Source organism: Macaca nemestrina, chromosome 3, assembly GCF_043159975.1.
Source record: "Macaca nemestrina isolate mMacNem1 chromosome 3, mMacNem.hap1, whole genome shotgun sequence".
Lineage (NCBI taxonomy): Eukaryota > Metazoa > Chordata > Mammalia > Primates > Cercopithecidae > Macaca > Macaca nemestrina.
In genome coordinates this window covers 43291612-43311828 of record NC_092127.1, presented here as the reverse complement: position 1 = coordinate 43311828, position 20217 = coordinate 43291612, and the positions used below count along the sequence as shown (strand labels likewise).

The following is a 20217-nucleotide window of genomic DNA, read 5'->3' as shown; positions in this document are numbered from 1 at the left end:
TTCACTGAGACAGATGAGCTACAGCTTAGGAATTCATAAATAATGGGTCTCAAAAGCAGGCAGAAAACACTTGTCATGCCATGAACCTATATGACAGTACCAAAAGAATCACTGACAATGCTAAATTGAGACCACGTTGTTACTGATTTTCCTACTAAATTTAAAACAATCAGAGGTTGATTTATTCATTAAAAAATGTATATTACTAGGAGAAGGAAAAACAGAAATATAAGACAAACATTAATTGCTCCCTGTCAGTGGCACAGTCTTAGGAGCTACAATCACAAGGTAAGATCTGTTTCTATACATCACACATTAGCAATATGAACCAGGCTGTTAAGATTAGGAAAGTTATTGCTGTACCATTAATTCTAAGGTAAAGAAAAGAAAGAAAAACTCCAAATTGGTGTTCAAAATTCAAAGAAGAAACATTTGACTTTCTGCTTACCTAAATATCCACGGAATACATAGTAGATGTAATATAGCTCTTAATTTTAATTTAATCACTATATTCAGTGAAGCTATGCCAGAGTCCTGCAAGCTTCTCACATTACCCAAAAGGAAAAAACTTGTATAACATCCAATTTGATAAAAAGAAAATAAGACAGAAAAAATAATAAAAGGGGTAGAGAGAACCTATTTACATCTCCTGCACATCCAGAGCAGAATTAAATTAATCATCATGGACATTAGCAGCCACACTGTAGTAAAAAGAGGATATCAGTTTTGTAAGTTTGAATAAAGTCCAAAGCCAGGCTAAGAGCTGTAGCTGAAAATGCTTTCTGCTCCAGAAGAGGATGCAATGAGAGTGAATGGGTAATGAGACCCTTGGCTCCAGAGAGCTTAGCTCTCCTATTCCAGTTCATAATTAATTCAAAGCTTTGATAATTTCATTAGATTTCTCCTTTGCTGGCCCTATCAATAAAAGATGGCACTGGACCACAGCTCCTCTGTGGCATAAACACAGGCACAGGCACAGACCAGGGAAACCTTTGCTTCCTGACAGGGACAATGGCATATGGTGTTCTGTGTTGTACAGGGAGCAGTGAAAAAAAGAAAATCAGCTAAATAAAACATTACAGATGACAATTGTAAACTATAGCAATATATTTAACACATCTTCCTGGAATTCCATTATGGATGATTCCAGGAAAAAGTTTTATGTCTGGGGAAAAATAAGTAAAAGGTTATAAATAAATGAGTTGTGGTAACACCAACAGGGAACACTGGCCCTCCTTCCTACAAAATATGTACCTTTCTCACAAACAACTTTTATATTTAGATCTTATTTTGTGCTTAAAAACGGAATTACTTCTTTTTAATAAAGGAAGGAGGTCTTCCCCCTTTGAGCCTCTCTCTTCTGAATTCCTTTATTTCTAGTCCCTTTCACTAAGCTTTTACTCAATAACTAGCGGTTTTGTCTAGCATTTGAGGAAACAAAGAATCATTCAAGGAAAAAAGACTCAGAAGTCAAAGTAAAATAACCATATATGACAAATAATATCATACTCATAAATAACTCATAAATACTCATAACTATATGAGTATATAACAACTACTACTCATAAGATCAAATCACCATACTCCTACCCTCTCTTGTTCTCTTCTTTAACACAAATGCAAGAAATACATTTTATATGAATTGGCCTATGTTCCTGCCTCTTATAAAATGACAGTGATGGGATATCTTAGGTACCCAAAGATGCTGCAGGTCAACTCATTCTTAGTTGTTTTCCAACAGTGGTGATGGATTTGAACTCAGTTGACTATATTGTCCTCCTGTGCAGTGAGCGCCGTCAATCTCTTGTGAAATGATTGATTAAGGTTCTGGGTACTCTGAAGACCATGTGAAATCAGACACTGAAACCAAGGATCTTGTGCTCAACAGCAACCGATAATTAAGGTAATAGTTGGCTCAATTATGTGGTTGCAATCTATGAAACAACCATGATTTCCAGAGTTTCAACAAGTAATAATAAATATTTAGAGTATTTTATTGATATATAAAAGACATGCATGTATTTCGACTTAGGGAGGAATTCCCAGCTCCTTGGCATGGCGTCCAAGGCCCTCCATGAACAGGTTTCTATCCATCTCATTCCCTGCCTCAAATTTTACATTCTGACAACAATGAACTACTTGCAATTTCCCAAACTCATCATGCCATTTCTTACTTCCTTGCTCCGTGGCCTGAAATACCCTTCCCCCTCTTCTACCTAGGTAATTCTATTTTATTTTAATAACACAGCTTGGTCATCATCCTTCTGAGATGGGAGAGCTCCCTTGATCCATTATGGGACTGGCTAAGGGAGTAGCTCATTTACTCGGCCGCCATGCTCAGTCCCTTACAGGAGTGAGCACACAAGCAAATGGGTGTGGGAACAGGCACAAAGGAACACTGGAACTGGCCAGTTGCTCCTCTCTGGCAGGAGCAGGGTGAGTTTGTGCCACCCCGCGGCAGTGTCCAAGTGTGTTAAAATGCTCTTTTAGCTCTGCCATCCAGGTGGGGGTGTCTGTGATCCTCGGAGCCCCAGAAGACATGTGTTACAATCAGTGCTCTTTTAGCATTTGCCATCCATGGATGGCTAGGTGTTAACTAGCTCAGTGGAGGGTCAGGTGACAGCCTTTTACACTCTGCCCTCTTGGTACCCGAGTTCTTGTCAGGTGTCCAGGAAAAATCAGGTCGCACAAACAAATCAAAAGCTAGTTAATGTGGAGGACTTTGTTGAGCAGTGGAAGTGGCTCTCAGAGGGAAAGGGAGCTGGAAGGGGGGTGCAGTGGGACGATAATCTTTCCCTGGAGTCTGGCCATTCCTAATCGAACTCCTCTCTGACCGTAGTCTCTGATGTACAGCTGCTTCTCCTCTGGATGTTCGGAGCTTCTCTCTTCTGTGTGTGTGCGCGCACATGTGCGCACACATGCCCTGAGTCTGGGGTTTGCAGTTCTCATGGGCACAAGGGGTGGGGCAGGCCAAAAGGCAACATTCAGGTGGGAAAACAAGAATAGTTCTTACTTTCGGCCATGGGTCCAGACTTGAGGGTGGAGGTCTTGCCATCCTCTTCTACCCAGTATTTCTCTGCCTCCTGGCCCTATTACTTCCAAGAGGCTTTCAATGACCTTCCCCCGACACACACACACACACAACTTAGCATACACACATATCTACACTTACAGATGGACTGAGTATCCCCACACCTGCTGGCAGAACATCCTGAGCCTATCTCTGCCACGGGACTTGTCCCACTGTATTGAAATGACTGGCTGGGTATGGTGATTCATGCCTGTAATCCCAGCACTTTGGGAGGCCACGGTGGGCAGATGACTTGAGGTCAGGAGTTTGAGATCAGCCTGGCCAACATGGTGAAACCCTGTCTCTCCTAAAAATACAAAAATTAGCCAGACATGGTGGCAGATGCCTGTAATCCCCGTGACTTGGGAGGCTGAAGCAGGAGAATTGCTTGAACCCAGGAGGTGGAGGTTGCAGTGAGTCGAGATTATACCACTGCTTTCCAGCCGGATGATGGAGCAAGACCCTATCTCAGAAAAAATGAAACGACCTACTTACGTGTCTCTCTCCCCTGGTCATGTAAGGAAGGAGTTTAATGAAACTCATCCCAAGCACCCACTTGTTTATTACTCCTACTCACACCTTGACTCTGAAGTCGCCAGAAGTAGAAAGGGTGAGAAGGTCTATCTATCTATCTATCTATCTATCTATCTATCTATCTATCTATCTATAGTGAAACAGATCAGGCCCTTGTGTCCACTGGTACTATTTTAAAATTTTTATCATGTGTATAGATTCATTAATTAAAAAATGTGAATTGCTGACACAAGTACGATTTCCTGAAATGTCCAAAGTCTTCATCTCCTACTGAGTTATTTTATGTGTTTGGCAGAATCCAAGGCACAGAAGACTGGATCAGACATCTGCTACTATAGCTAACCTATGACAGTAACAGGAGATCTAGACTTCAGACTCCCATCCATCCCATCCAATACAATAATTTCCTTCACATCGTTTTCAAAATAGTATCTTGTTTTACTCCTCTTAAAATGCTTGAACCTTCCTATTGTGATATAGTTATATAAAATATGTTTAATATAAATAATGTTTTCCGAGATCAGATGAGATTGGGCAAGTTCAGAGTAGTATGACTGTAGACCACAAATGACCAAAAATTAGCCACCATGCCTAGCTAGAATTTTTAAATTTTTTGTAGAGACAGGGTTTCCTTATGTTGCCCAGGCTGGTCTTGAACTCCTGGACTCAAGCGATCCTCCCATCTCAGCCTCCTAAAGTATTGAGATTACAGGTGTGAGTCACCATACCCAGCTTGATTTTAAAATATAGCAGTTCTTTGGTTATTATCTCCTTTGTTAGAAAATATTTCAAAACCCATTCCTCCTCTAGAATTCTCCATTACAACAAGAATTTGTCTAATTCATTGAAAGAAATGAGTGAATGAACAAATACCTCTTGTGCTAACTGAATGTCCTACACAGTAATGTTTTTATTATTAACTCATAAAATCCCATTAGCAAAATGTATACCTTGGAGTAATCACATTTGGTAGATAATCAGATCAGCCCTAGCTAAAAAAAAAAAAAAAAAAAAAACTTCATATTGAGAGTTTTTTTTAATATTGACTAGATTGACTTCCTTTATATTACACATTTGTAGATAATATATTGCTTTTGGTATCAACCCAATTTTACCCAATATAAGATATTTTACTAATGTTCCATTATATATTATACAGCATGTCTTTATTAAATTATTTTGGAAAATTAAGCAAGTTCAATAATGAATTAATTACATCATAAACTACTTGGAATTATTTAAAACAAAGGTAAATTTCTAAAAAAAAAAAAAAACCTAAGAAAATGAGGAAAAAGAGTTCTCTCATAAAAGCAAGCTCTTTCCTTGCTGAATGGCTCGAAACATTATGAAGTTCTACCTTAAGCCTACCGTAAGCCTGAAACCTGTAACTTCCCATAACTGCCATGTACTGGACCATGTTCTGTGCTCTGGAGTTACATAAATATGTCTAGTCCCTTTTATAAATGCATTTCAAATATATGTATACTGCTGGCTCCTACCCAAGTCTTCTCTTATGACCTTATATCAAAAATATTCATAATGCTGGTCCAACACGCCTCTTTTTCCTTCCCTTATGAGGCTACTAAATAAACAAAATATAAAATCCATTATTTACATTGAGTATGAATAATTTATGGTAAGTTAATGTATTAAATTTCTAGCTTTTGCTTTTGAGTATCTGATTCTCAAAATACATAGAAATGTTCACCAAAATGTAAAAATGGGATATTTATGGTTATCTCAGAATTTCTAATGATGTTTCAAGCCTAGGAGAATACCCTTAGGAGAATACCAAACTTGGGAGAAGAATCCTGCTATTCAAAAGTAAGATACCAGACACATACCTCGGTATTTATAAAAAGACACCAAAAGTGGGTCAGGGACCACTTCACATGCAGGCTGTATAGGTGAAGACTAGAAATTCCAGAGGAGATTGATAAATGAAAATGTTTTCCTCCTTCTCTACAGGAGAAAGCTGCTCTGTTCACCACATCTCTCAAGTTGGAGTAAAGGGTGATATCTACAAACGAAGCAACTGTGATGGAACAAACAGCAAAGAAATTAGAATAGCATTTCTGTTCCATGCTGGATGTTTAATGACAGGACAAATTCCACACTGGGCCACCACAGGATCATCGGATACACCCTGTAAGAGTTCTTAGGAACATTCTCACCCAGTGCATTTCCCACTGGGTGGCAGGGATAGGGAAGGTGCGTAAGTGAACCAGAAATAAATACTTGCTTCCTGACTAGAAGCAGCAAAGGTGAGGGGCTGCCTAGAACAGACCACAATGATAGGGCAAGGAGAGACAGTAAACAGTTGGACAAAGTATACTTCAATTCTGTGATGAGGCAAGGGCTTGCCAATTCCAAATGAGCCAAGAAGATGCCACATTGAACTTAATTCAGTTTGAGAGACCACTCCCAAGAAGAGACTCCACCAGCAAGAGGCTGAAGGAACAAGAGGAGCAGGGGTTGGAAGTATATTCTGAACAACCCTCTCCCCTGACCTGTCCAGTAAAAAGAGATAGCGTGTAGACCCCTGCTATGACAGAGGGCATTGAGGGCCACAGTATGACAGTATGAATAAACTAAGACCCCATCCTGTTCTCTCTCATTCATTTCTCCTCTGAAGTGGTCGGAAGTAGAAAAGGTGAGAAACTTTAAAAAAATAAAAACACAAACCACAACAACAACAACAACAACAACAAAACAGTGAAACAGACCATGCCCTCTTCTCCAGGGGCCCTATTGTTAAATGCTTATCATGTTTATATATTCATTAATTAAAAGTATAACTTTCTATGTTTTAAAAACATAGGTTTGGCCTCACTTGGGAAAGAAAGGAATTTAAAGTTTTAAACTAGACTGCCCTGGGTTATTTAATAGCTAGAAATTAATCGTAATTGCCAAAGATATGACTATTTTTGTAATCAAAAGTGACCAGAAAACCATGAGATCTGACAGAGATGTCATCAAAGGAGGGGTGGGAATGGCGAACAGAAATATGTGAGAAGGTATTTCAGGTACATAATCCTTAAATTCACACCATTCAATAAAAAGATTTTAATAACAACACAACATTCTAAAGATATAGCTGAGCTAAAACAAACAAAAAACAGGTACAATTAGCCCTCTGTATCTGTGGGTTCTGCATCTGTGGATTCAACCACACAGATCAAAAACCCTATACTCAAAAAAGAAGAAAAAAGTGGTTGTATCTACTGAATATGTACATACTTTTTTTCTTGTCGTTATTCCCTAAGCAATACAGTGTAACAACTTCTTACACAGCATTTACATCGTATATTAGGTATTTTATGTAATCTAGAGATGACAAAGTATACAGGAAGATGTGCATTTATATATAAATGTCATTATATAAAAGGGACTTGAACATCTGTAGATTTTGGTGTTCCTGGAGGGTCCTAGAACCAATACCCCACAGACACCATGAGACAATTGCACTAAACTTATAGAAATTAGTCAAAGCCACAGTAGTAAAGCATATGAGTTGATACTGCACTCATGCCCATGAAGACATAAGCAGCACAGGCTTTGGTCTGCAAAGGGTGGAGGACTGGAAACGAGACATCGGCATAAAGCAGAGTGGAAGTATAGAAGGACTGCCAGCACTGCGTAAAAGCAACTAGAAAACTCTACTTACAAATTTAAGAAAGTAGCATAAGGTCTGCATCAAAGGTGGGTGTAAGGATTGAATTTACACTACCTACATGACTCATGAATTTCAAACTAACAATTTATTTAAAGAAAGAAAAGACAAAACAGATGAAGGGGCAGTGGAACTCCCAAGCCCTTGAAAGAAGCAAACGTGAAACTTCTCTTTGGGGTCACTTCAATAACCCAGAACAGAGTGGATTACCAGATAAAACAACCTCCACTGAAGAAATGTTAACAATAAAAAATTTTAAACAATATGAGAAAGCTGTATGATAAGAGTATCATAAAAGCAGTGAGGAAAAGGGAAGCAACTGGGTTTTTTACAATATACTAAAGAAAAATATACCAGACAGATTAAAGATCTAGATGTGGAAGGCAAAACTTTAACACTTTTAGAAGAAAATATGAAACTCTCTTTATGCCCTCAGAAATAAAAACAGTTTTTTTAAGCAAGACAGAAAAAGTACATATAAAAAAGGAGAAGCTAAAATAGAAATCCTGAATAGACCAATAGCAAGTAACCAGATGGAATCACTAGTAGTCTCACACCAAAAAAAAAAAAAAAAAACAGGACCACACTTTCAAATAACTATTACCAGTTCTTCTCAAACTACCTCAGAAAAACTGAAGAGGAAGGAATTCTTCCTAATTCATTCTATGAGGTCAACATTACCCTGATACCAAACCAGACAAGGGTACAACACAAAAAGAAAACTACAGGCTAATACCCCTGATGAACACAGATGCAAAAATCCTCAACAACATCCTAGCAAATGGAATCCAACAGCACATCAAAACAATAGTACACCATGATCAAGTGGGATTTATCCTAGGGATGCAAGGATGGTTCAACACATGTAAATCAATACAGGTGGCACACCACATCAATAGAATGAGGGACAAAAACCACATGATTATCTCAATAGATGCAGAAAATGCATTTGATAAAATTCGACATCTCTTCATGATAAAAATTCTCAACAAATTAGGTATAGAAGTCACACACCTTAGATAGAAGTTACATACCTTAAAATAAGACAAAAGAAAAGCTAGGAGTTTCCATGCAACAAAGTTCTGGCCAATGAGATAAAAAGTGATATATGCTTGACGGTGGAGGCTTAGGGAGGGAGGTTAGTTTCTGGTACTGCCGCTTCTTCCTGCCGAGAGCAGTGAAAGCTATCTTGCATCCATAAGAGCACTGGAGAGATAGCCACTCTAATGTCACTGAGCCGCAGAATAAATGCCAGCAGGCTCTGCCTCCAGGCATCTTCGTATATGAGAAAAATAAGTCCTTCCTTGCTAAAGCCACTTTTAGTCTAATTTTCTGGTACTTGAAGCCTGACACTACCATATTTCTAAACAAGGGAAAAATAATAAAGGACTACCCCGGCAGGTCAGACAAATAAAAAACTATTTCCTCTAAAATATGAGCTTGAGTAGGCACATTAAATCTTATTTAGTATAATCTCTTGTTCCTATTGCATATGACATCATTGAAAATAAGGAAGAGAAAACTGACTATTGGTCACAATTGTTGGAGGTCAGAGCTAAATTGCCTCACCCTAGAAAATTCCTCAACTATGTGAATTTATATCCCATCAGGCTTTGATTCACAGGAAGGAGAAACAACCTTAATATTTATTTTCTCCCTAAGCATAGATTCAGTTTTAAAAACACATAAAAACGAAAACATTAAAGACTGAATTCCAATACTTAGTATTCAATTAAATATGGACACACAAAACATTTTAATTCTATTTGTAAGGTACTTTCTAAAGTGCTATAAAAAGTCAAAAACATTAAGAAATATTTATTGTTTCTTTCAAAGCCAGTGATGATTGACTTTCTCTTATGCAACTAGTTACTAGTTTTAATACTGACTACTTAATTACCACTATTTTCACTGAATAGACCTCATTACAATAAAAATTTGAATTCTACATTTCTATGTCATATTTAAGTATTACTATACCATACCACAGAAAAGTAAACATATACAGGATATCAATTAAAATGTCAGTTTATACACTACGCTCAGACACTTTTAATCTGATACCATTTTTATGTATATCATTGTATTTTTTAAGTACCATTACTTAAATTACTGAATATTACTTAAACCATTACTGAATATTTTCTCTCAACAAAGAAAGTTAAATGAAGACAGTACTGCTACAAGACATTCACCAATTTAAAGAAAGATTAATTTTAATTCTTTGTTTTAAAGTATTACAGAAATTAACAGAAGTATATATACACAAATATATACACACACTTCTGAGGTATGTATACTATATATAGATATAGATATATATAATGTGTGTGTATATATACAAATATACAATCTTCAAGTTAAGAGTGAATGTTTGACATGAGGAGCAAGCTACATTTCTTGCCTATTTCTACAGGTCCATTGCTTGACACCAGTGGAAAAAAGTACTTAATATCTTAAATCTTGAGGTGAATATGGGGTTGCTATCCTTGTTTATAACTATTCATCTCAACTCAGGCAAGGAAAAAGTACATTCAAGTTACTGTTTTCTGGGTGCTAAATTGAATCAGGTGTCCTCTCCTCTTAAGAAAATTAAGTTGCTTTTGTGCAAGAGTGTTTTAATGAGAACAGAGCTGGCCGACAGTGATAAATGGGAATGACACCAGAGAGAGCACATAAGCAGGACAATATGTGCATGTTACAGTCTTACAGCCTATTTTTCACTGACTATTCTGAATGACTTTGCTGTTTCTTAAGGGGCCTATTAATCTCAAATTTAGTTATTGCACAACGTTTATTTGAACATATATTCTGTGGATGATGACAGTTAATAAAGGAAATCTTTCACAAGCTATATTTTTACATATTGTTCCAACTACAGCTCCCAGTCATTTGATGGTATTGATGGAATAACATACATTGTGCTGCAGCTTTTTTAAAAAAGGCACATATATTCAGATTCCTTTCTAAGCACATGGGGACTCTTAACCGTTAAAATGCATACAAAAAATTCTAGTACAAAACAGTAAAAGTAAAAGGACATGTTAACTGTTCAACAAAAATCATTTAATGTGCAAACTGACCCTTCTAAGACAAAATAGACACCTTTTAACACTTTTAAAGCCCTGATACACAATATGCAATAGTTCGTGCATACAAATCTACACTTTCACAATATGCATGGAGCAAGAGAGGAAAGGCAAAATCAATTTTCTTGAGGTGCAAAAAGAATGAAGTAACACAGCTGCTTTGATTTCTCTTTGGTATGCTTTTTTTTTTATGAAATGTCATGTACTTAAAATAGTGATGATTCTTATTTCTAGTAGAATACTTTTTAAGAGCTTAAAGGAATTGTTTCAACATTTTCCTAAAAACATAATTATCAATTCAAATAAGCTCATCAATTCAGATTGTTGTTCTGGTTCTGGAAGAAATTTGGTACTTTAAGTGTTACTGGTTCCCAATAACAATACCTAATATTAGTAAGAAATCTTTAATTCAAATATTGAATTCAAGGCAGATTTTAAACTCTGCCTCATAATTGAGGTGAAATTAAACTTAAACATTTTGACTGCATCCTTCTGAAATCTCAGTCTTCAAAGGTGTTCAATTTCTATAAAATCAGAATTTTTAAGTGGGAAGGGCCATTAAATACTATGACAATCCCTTTGGAAATCAAGAAACAGACAGACGGGCAAAGGATCTTTCCCAAGGTCATGCTGGACAGCAGTAAAGCCAGAAAAGAACTCATCTCCAGACATCTCTTGCACTCTCTCTATTACATCCACACTGTCTGTTTTTTGTATTATTTTTAATAGACATTTGTAGATATATCATGGAAAAAGGGCACATGCTGAAACACTAATGGTTATGTTGGGGTAAATGGAATTATGAATATTTTTTCCTTTGTGCTTCTCCTAGAATTATGTTAAGAATTTTAGAGGCTCTCTCTTTAATCTTTAGGCAAACTTCGAACAATGCTGTGTACATATTAGATACTCTGTCTGACTAATAATTGAATGAGTTGAGGATAATACCAAAATGAAACTACTTAAAAGAAGACTAAACTACTTAGTCTTCTTTGCCATGCTAACACTGAATATTCATAGGAACAAACCATGTGTATAACCCAGAATACCAGCACTTAAATTGAAAATACTATTTATTTATACTATTTATCTATTAATAACTTATTGATAAATATCTAAGATTTTTATTGTAAATCTCTAAGATTAAGCTGAATGAAACTTACTTAAAATGTTATATACTATTTGATATTATATCTTTTAAAAAAATCAATTTCTCAATATTCCTCAAGTTTAATTCTTAATCCTTTGGGTTTCCTATCTCTTCCAGAAAATAGTAAAACAAATGCTTCTCTAATTATTCATTCCTTCAACCTAAATTTATTAAGCAAACACAAAAATAAATACCATAGAGTACCAACTCAGAGTCTAGGGCTAGAAGAGAGACATCATAATAACTACAATACAAGAAGATCAATGGTATCAAAGAGTTATGGTAGCATAGAAATTAACTTTAAAATGGGCTTTTCCAGTATCTCCTAGTGAAATACAACAAGCACTTTTCTGATCAATTAATGGGAGCTCTATTTAATACCAACACATGAACTAAGCTCTCAGCACACTGAGAGAGGAATTGGCCAAGAATTCCCCTAACGCTTTGTTTAGAAGTGCATCCACAAAACCTAAGTGACAGCAATGTCAAAGCATCTAATGTTTCTTATGAATTTTAGACTCTAGCTTTCTTAACTCTGTTATTTCTGCTCTTTTCCATCCATTAGGTCTGGGAATCTCAAAGCTTCTTAAGAGGGCAATGGATCAATCCCTCAGCAATAACTCTCTCATCAGCTTTTCATTAGCAATAAAATAGCTTTCCTACCATCTTCTGGGAAATAACTTACCATAGATTCACAGAACTGCAATGGACTTCTGCAGATCATCTCATCAAGGCACTTTTCCTCAAAAGGACTACACTGAAATCACCGATGGTGTCTACCTATCCTATTCTTTATGTCTTCAGGATCAAACACTGCACAATCTCCTTTACAGTTTTAGATTTTAAAATCTATATTGTAAATCATATTTTAACTAATAAGTTCCTTCCTTTCCTGACTTAACTTTTTATTGGAGTTTTTTTTTAATGTTAGGTCCCCTAAGAAAATTTTTAAAGGCTGTGTTTTTGCCATTACAAGTAGTATGCTAGTAACCGTTTAACAACTGGCTCTTAGGATAAACGGAGAACACCAGTTTGTAATATGTGCTGATTTTCATGGTGTAAATACTCCCACCATGGCCAATTTCAAAGTGCAAATATAATGTCACTCAACACCAAGAAGGGAAGGATGGCATAATTCCAAAAGCACAAGAAATTAGAAAAAGAAGGGCAAATTAAATACAAAACAAGTATAGGAAAGAAATAATAAAGATATGAGCAGAAGTTAATGAAATAAAAAGCAGAAAAACAGTAAAGAAAAATCACTGAAATCAAGAGGTGGGCCTTTGAAAAAGACAAATAAAATTGATACACCTCTAAAACAGGGATTGGTGAACTTTTAAAGAGCCACGGCTTTGTTTTAACCCAACTGGTCTAACACCAACTGTGTGTACTGGAATACAATTGTGGTGTTAACCACCTAGAATTAGCATCAAACTCCACAAGTTAAAAACTCAATCCCCCACAGGACTGCCCTTGCTTTAGACAGCAGCTGCACTTCAAGAGTCCACAGGCTACCCACACTTTTGACCAACTGGCTATAAATTCAGGGGTTCCAATGTCCCCCTTAGGTTCAATAATTCACTAGAATAACTCACAGAACTTACTCAAAGTGCCATACTTAACAATTACAGTTTAATTATAAGGGATACACATTGGGCAAGGTCTTGGAAGGAGTGCAGAGCTTCCATACTCTCTCAGAGAACATCAAGATGCTTACAAACGAAGAGGAAACACCGAGTTTTAATTGGTGTTTCATTAGGTAGGCATGATTGATTAAATCATTGATCACATGATTGAATTCAATCTCCAGCCCCCTCCTCTTCCTGGAGGTCAGGTAGCTGAAAGTTCCAACCTTCTAATCACATGCTTGGTCTTTCTGGTGGCCAGTTCCCATCCCAAAGCTATCTAGGACTCACCAAGAGTAACCTCATTAGCCTAACAAATATACTCCCATCACTCAGAAAATTCCAAAGGTTATTGAAGCTCTGCACCAAGAACTTAGGTCAAAGACTAGATATATTTTTAAATTATACAACAGGCACATTATAAGTATTTTAGGCTCTGTGGACCACATGGTAATAAATTCTCAACTCTGCTATTGTGGTGCAAAAGCAGCCATAGGCAATATATAAACTAGTAAGTGTGGTTATGTTCCAATAAAACTTTATCTATGGATACTAAAATTTGATTTTTGTTTAATTTTCACATCTTGAAATTTTATTCTTCTTTTGACTTTTTTCCAACCATTAAAAAATGTAAAAACTATTCTTTCCTTTTATTTTAATTTTTGTGGGTACATAATAGGTGTATATATTTATGGGGTACATGAGATGTTTTGATACAAGCATGCAATGTGTAATAATCACATCACATAAAATGGGTATCCATCTCCTCAAGCCTCCATCCCTTGTGTTACAAACAACCCAATTATACTCCTTAGTTTTTTTAAATGTACAATTAAACCATTATTGACTATAGTCACCCTGTTGTGCTATCAAATACTCAGTCTTATTTATTCTTTCTTTTTGGACTCATTAACCATCCCCTCATCCCCCCCAAAAAACATTCTTAACTCACATACCACACAAAAAACTTTCAGCAAGCCTGATTTGCCCTGTAAACCACAGTTTGTTCATCCCTGCTCTTGGTAAAAAAAAAAAAAAAAAAAAAAAAGAGAATACAGACATTTCTAACAATGGGAATGAAAGCGGGGACATCCTAAACTCCTTCAGATATTTAAAAGATGAGAATATTGTAGACAGCATTATGTCCCCAAATTTGAAAACTTAGACAAAATGAACAAATTCCTTGAAAGACACAAACTACCAAAACTCTCTTAAGAACAGAGGACCTAAATTTTCTATTACATATCAAAAACATTAAATGTGTAGTTAAAAAACTTTCCCAAAATGAAATCTCCAGGACCAAATGACTGCACTGGTGAATTCTACCAAATATTTAAAGAAGAAATATTAATTCTATAAAAACTCACCAAGAGAAATACAACAGGAAAGAAAATTTGCCAAATCATTTTATGAGACCAACACTAACTTGATACCAAAATCAGATAAAACGTCATAAGGAAACCACAGAATAATCCTCATGCACGGAGATAGACATAAAACTTGTTATAAAATTTGAACTAATTTAATCTAGCAATATATAAAAAGGAAGATAGAGTATGACAAAGTGGAGTTGATTCCAGGAATGCAAAGTTGGCATAAGACGTAAGAATCAATCCAAGCCATTCACCTTATCAATAGATAAAAAAAGAAAAAAACATACAATCATTTCAATAGGTACAGAAAAAGCATTTGACAAAATTCAATAAATATTCATGATAAAAATTTGGAAGACTAGAACTGATAAGAATTTCCTCTGCCTCGTATCAAAAACCAAACAGCTGACACCATACCTAACTGTAAAAGACTGAGTGTTCCTAAAATCAGGAACAAAGTTAGGATGTCTAATCTTATTACTAGTTCTATCCAACCTTGGCCTTGTCAAAGTAAAATAAAATGGAGACTAGGCTGAAAATTCCCTAAGGAGACCAAGTCAGTTAGGTCACAAAAGCAACCTTAACCTTATTTGATTGGTAAATGTAAGCAAAACTTAAGTTGGGTTATTCCTTATAAATGTCTCTGATAATCAGAAACTAAACTAAGTCACCTTACAAAAATGGTGAAAGTAATTGTTAATGGCCCATCCTCTGCTATCTGGAAATCCCCACTGCTGTATCCAAATCATTACAAAGGTTAAACAACTTCCTCGTTTTTGCTATAAAACCCAATCTGCAAGAGTAGGCCTCTGAGCTTCTAACCACTTTTGATTTTGAGGGCTTATGTGTAACAATCTGTATTTACTATTTTACTCAACAATAAACTTTAAAACTCTCTTTACTAATCTAATTTGATATTTCTTTTGAACAGCCTGAAAGTGTTAGCCATGTAATACTTCAAGAAAAAGAAAGAAAAAGCAAATAGATTGGAAAGGAATAAACCTGCCTTTATTCACAAATTACATCATCCTGGAAAATCTCCCTTCTGAAGAAAACTACAAAATAGGAAAGTTTATCAAAGTTCAAGAATGCAAGGTCTATATTGAAAAATCAATGTATTTCTATACACTAGGAAGGCATAGTTTAAAATTGAAATTAATAAAAATATTTACAAATAGTATAAAGAACATGAAATATAAAATAAAGGTAACAAAATATGTGTAGACTGTGTATGCTAAAGACTATAAAACACTGATAAGATAAATTATAAAAGACCTAAATAGAGAGAGATGGATTAGAATCCTCGATATTAAGGTGTCAAATTTCTCCACATTGATCTATAGACTCAATGTAATCTCAGTCAAAATACCTGCAGGATTTTTAGTACAAATTGACAAATAACTACAATTTATTTTAAAAATAAATTTTATTTATTTACTCAAGGAATTTTTCTTAGAAAAGTTGGAAGACTCACATTTTATATTATATTTTAAGATAAAGTTACACTAATCAAGATAATGTGGTACTGGCTTAAGGACAGATATACGGATCAACAGAAGAGAAGAGAAAGTTCAGAAACAGATCTACATAGATATTGTAAATTGATTTTTGGCAAAGGTGCTAGAGTAATTCAATGTGGAAAGGATAGTCTTTTCAATAGGTGGTAACTGGACATCCACACACACCAAAAAACAAAAAACTCTGATGCTCATTCATACTATATACACAAAGCAACTTGGAATGGATCATAGACCTAAACATAATAACTAAATCTATAAAACTTCTAGAACACTTAAAGAAAATCTTTGTGACTCTGGATTAGGACAACATATCTATGTTAGGCTACAAAAATCACAAACTTTTGATATAATAAATTTTAAATCATAAAATTAAAAAGGGATAAATTGGACTTCATTGTCCTTCAAAGTCACTGTAAAGAAAATGAAAAAGCAATCAGACTGGGAGAATAATTTCTAAAATACATAGCCAATAAAGGACTTGTATGCAGAATATATTTTTAAAACAATATAAAACAAAACTCTTACAAATAAGAAGACAACCCCAAGTTTTTAAAAATTGGCAAAAGATTTGAACAGACACTTCACTGAAGAAGAGATGTGGATGACAAATTAACACATGAAAAGATCCTAAACATTATTAGTTAGTAGAGAACTATTAATTAATTAAAATCACAATGAGATAATACTATTTACCAGCAAGAAGAGCTAAAATTTAAAAAGAAACTGGCACCTCAGTGTTGGTGAGGATGTGGACCAATGAAGACTCCCGTATATTGCTAGTGTAGATTGAAGATGATAACGCCACTATCAAAAACAAAGTTTCTTTTAAAGTTACACATATATTTACCATATGAGCAAACCATCCCACCACTAGGTATTTACCCAAGAGATAGATATTCCTACATTCACACAGACTTGTATTCAAATGTTTACATTTATTTGTAATAGCTCAAAACTGGAAATTACCCAAATGTCCTTCAAGTGGTGAATGGATAAGGAAATTATGGTGCATTCATACAATGGAATATGACTCAGCAATAAAAGGAATGGACTATGGATAAATGGAACAACATGGATGAATCTCAGAAACACTCGGCTAAGTAAAAGCAGCCAAACACAAAAGGCTACCTGTACTGTATGATTCCACTGATACACTATTCTGGAAAAGGTAAAAGAGAAATCAGATCGCAGGCTGTCAAGGACTGCAGGTAGGGCAATGGGAAAGAGCCATAAAAGAATTTTTTGTACTGATGGCAGTATTCTAAATTTTGATTGTAGTAGTGTTTATACAATTGTATACATATTCTAAAACATTATATAATTTTTAAAAATGAATTTCACTGTCTATAAATTATATACACAAAAATATGACTTTTTAAATCATAAAAATTTTAGAAGTCAACAAAAAGAAAAACATAACAGTATGACATTAAGTTTTAGCTTATTTATATTTACTTGGTTTTGAAGTTCACACAGAAAATTTTAATAAAAAAAAATAAGGTTTTACTTAACAGAATTAGAAATGAGACAAAACCACCACATTACTGTTACTACTTCCTAACTAAGAAAGATTAAGCTTCAGGGTTCTGCTTGTGATTTGTAAAAATGTCTTTTCAAGTCATTATTTTCAACAGTAACATGATCTGGAGATTAAGACCTCACCTAACATTCAAAAAAGATACCCTTGTTTCACATTTAAAGATGATAAGGATTTCATATTAAATAAACTGTTTTAATTTAAAATCATCACAGAGGCATTTATAAAATACTAGAACTAGCACTTATAATGGAGTCAGAAGATCTGATTTCAAAACAACTTGTCACATATTTAGCTATGAAAACTCATTGCATCTCAGTTTATTCATTTCATTAAATGGGAAAAACAACGCCAACTTCATAAAATTTTGTGAGGATTAAATGAGATGGCAAATACAAAACCAGTAAGTATGCTACAAAAAATTATATAAAGTAAGGCCCAGTAAGCCTTCGTTATCTAAGTATTCTTTCGCCAATTTCCCTAAGAACTTAGGTTGTACAAGGAAACAAGAGACATCACAGTGGGGAATGGTTCACTAATGAACTGATTATTTCTAAAATGATCCCCAGGAAAACCTTTTACCTTTCTGTACGCACACCCCAATGTCTATGTCTGCACTCCAGCTTTGGTTGGCTTACTATCACTAATTGTACAGTATTTTAAACACCTTGCAAATATATCACAAATAAAACGTAACTTGGTTGCTAAATATAACTGCCCATTCTACAAAATTTAAGTAAGTCAATGAAAATCAGAAGAAACTCAATGAGAAGAGAAAAAAAAAGACAGGATAGGCACTTAAACGGAGAGTGATCAGGATATTTTTTAAATGAGAGCACCTGTGAAAACTAACGAACACAATTATTTTTGCAAAAATAAACAGGAGAGAAAGATAGGATATCAAGTCATCATACAATTTACTCAGGAAAATTACATCAGCCCCCACTCCTTAAAAGCAACACTTGATTCTCTCTCCATTCATGCCAAGAATTAGTGAATAGTTCTCACGTAAATGTTGTTAAGTGAATGATAAAATAAGCTTATTTTCATAATTTAGTTTTATTTTTTCAAAATAAAGACTAAATATATTTTTCAGTAATTGCTACAAAACATTAATTTTTTAAAGTTAATTGAGTTTAAATGAGCTTTCTCCTTACCACTTACCACTGAATAATGTGGATCTTCTCTTTTTTTTTATTCTAGTTACTCAAATATTTATATGGGGAAGCATATAGCAATTGTTTTTTGTTAGTAAAATCATAGCTGATGTTTAAAACAAGCTTCAGAGTGCTACATTCAGGAGAATGTGGTTTAAATTTTCTACAAACAATAAGTATGGAAATAAATATTAGAAAATCTCTTCCCAATTTCTTAATTTTACATATAAGGATTAGACAGCAGCCCAGTGTGGGAAGTGACTTGCTCAGGATCACACAATGTCTAACAGTGGCTGAGTCAGGATTACAAGGAAGAGCTCCCAAACACTCTTCCTTCTCCACACCATTAATCTTTATTTGACTCTAATATACTATGTATCTAAGATATATATGAATATCAAAAATACACAGCATGGAAATTGTATAGACACTCTAAAAAGTAAAACACTAGTCAGCAAGCAGTGAAGTACTAAATCGACTTCAAATTTTTATTAAGGTTATCCTTCCGTTAGTGATTGAAGGTATATTAGCTTAGTGGGCCATGCAATAGCTGTAGCACCACAACTAATGGACTGCCAAAAGATGATTTAATAAAGAGGCCCAGCTGAACAACGGTGTGTAAGTAACTCTGACAACCTGAGGCTTTCTCCTGGTCAAATGTTTTATATCTGTAAGTGACTTTCTCTAAAAAAAAATCACCTGTGAAGATACTCTCAGAAGGTTTCACTGTAATAACAGTAGTCCAAACATTCTTATATAAGTTCAGATTCTTCAAGATCTTAAGATGTGATTAAAAAGAAAAAAAGTTTAAAGGTCTTGTCCCCAGATCCTTCTACAGGCACCATTTATAACATGGTTAGAGATCCAGTTAAATAACACATTCAGCAACTACAACATGTACGTCTTCTGGTTGAAGTAAAATAAAAAAATACAGCAACTTTTAAAATGCTGCCCTCTAGATTTTACTCCAAAACGCAAGCAATGAAAATTGGGGAAAAGGCATTAAATAAAAATATTTATTAAATACATGTCTATAAAATATTATGTCATCTTTATAACATAAACCAACTTGCATTGGGAGGAGAAAAACAAAAGTAGTATGGGGAGAAAAACACTAAACGAGCGAAGATTTTTAAAACGAATATTGCATATGATTAATGAGAGTTCAGGGAAAAGTTAACTTCACATGCTTTATAATATTGCTGTAAGTGTGGCAAATATCAGTATCTTACAAATGTCCATACATGTCCCTTGACCCAGCAATGTCTCTTATAAAAATTTATCTCAGAAAATAATTCGGTTACATTTGTAATCCCAGCATTTTGGGAGGCTGAGGCAGGAAAATTGTTTGAGGCCAGAAGTTCAAGGACAGCCTGGACAACATAGTAATATCCTGTCTCTAGAAAAAATCAAAAACTTAGCCAGGTATTGTGGCATAAGCCTGTATGCCCAGCTACTTGGGAGGCTGAGGCAGGAGGATTGCTTGGGC

The 20217-nt window shown here is 34.9% G+C and overlaps 1 protein-coding gene across 4 annotated transcripts in view; it reads right to left on the bottom strand.

Annotated features, from left to right (window-relative positions):
* LOC105463432 (solute carrier family 10 member 7) overlaps positions 1 to 20217 on the bottom strand; it is a 257442-nt gene that overhangs the window by 178859 nt on the left and 58366 nt on the right. The window lies entirely within an intron of this gene.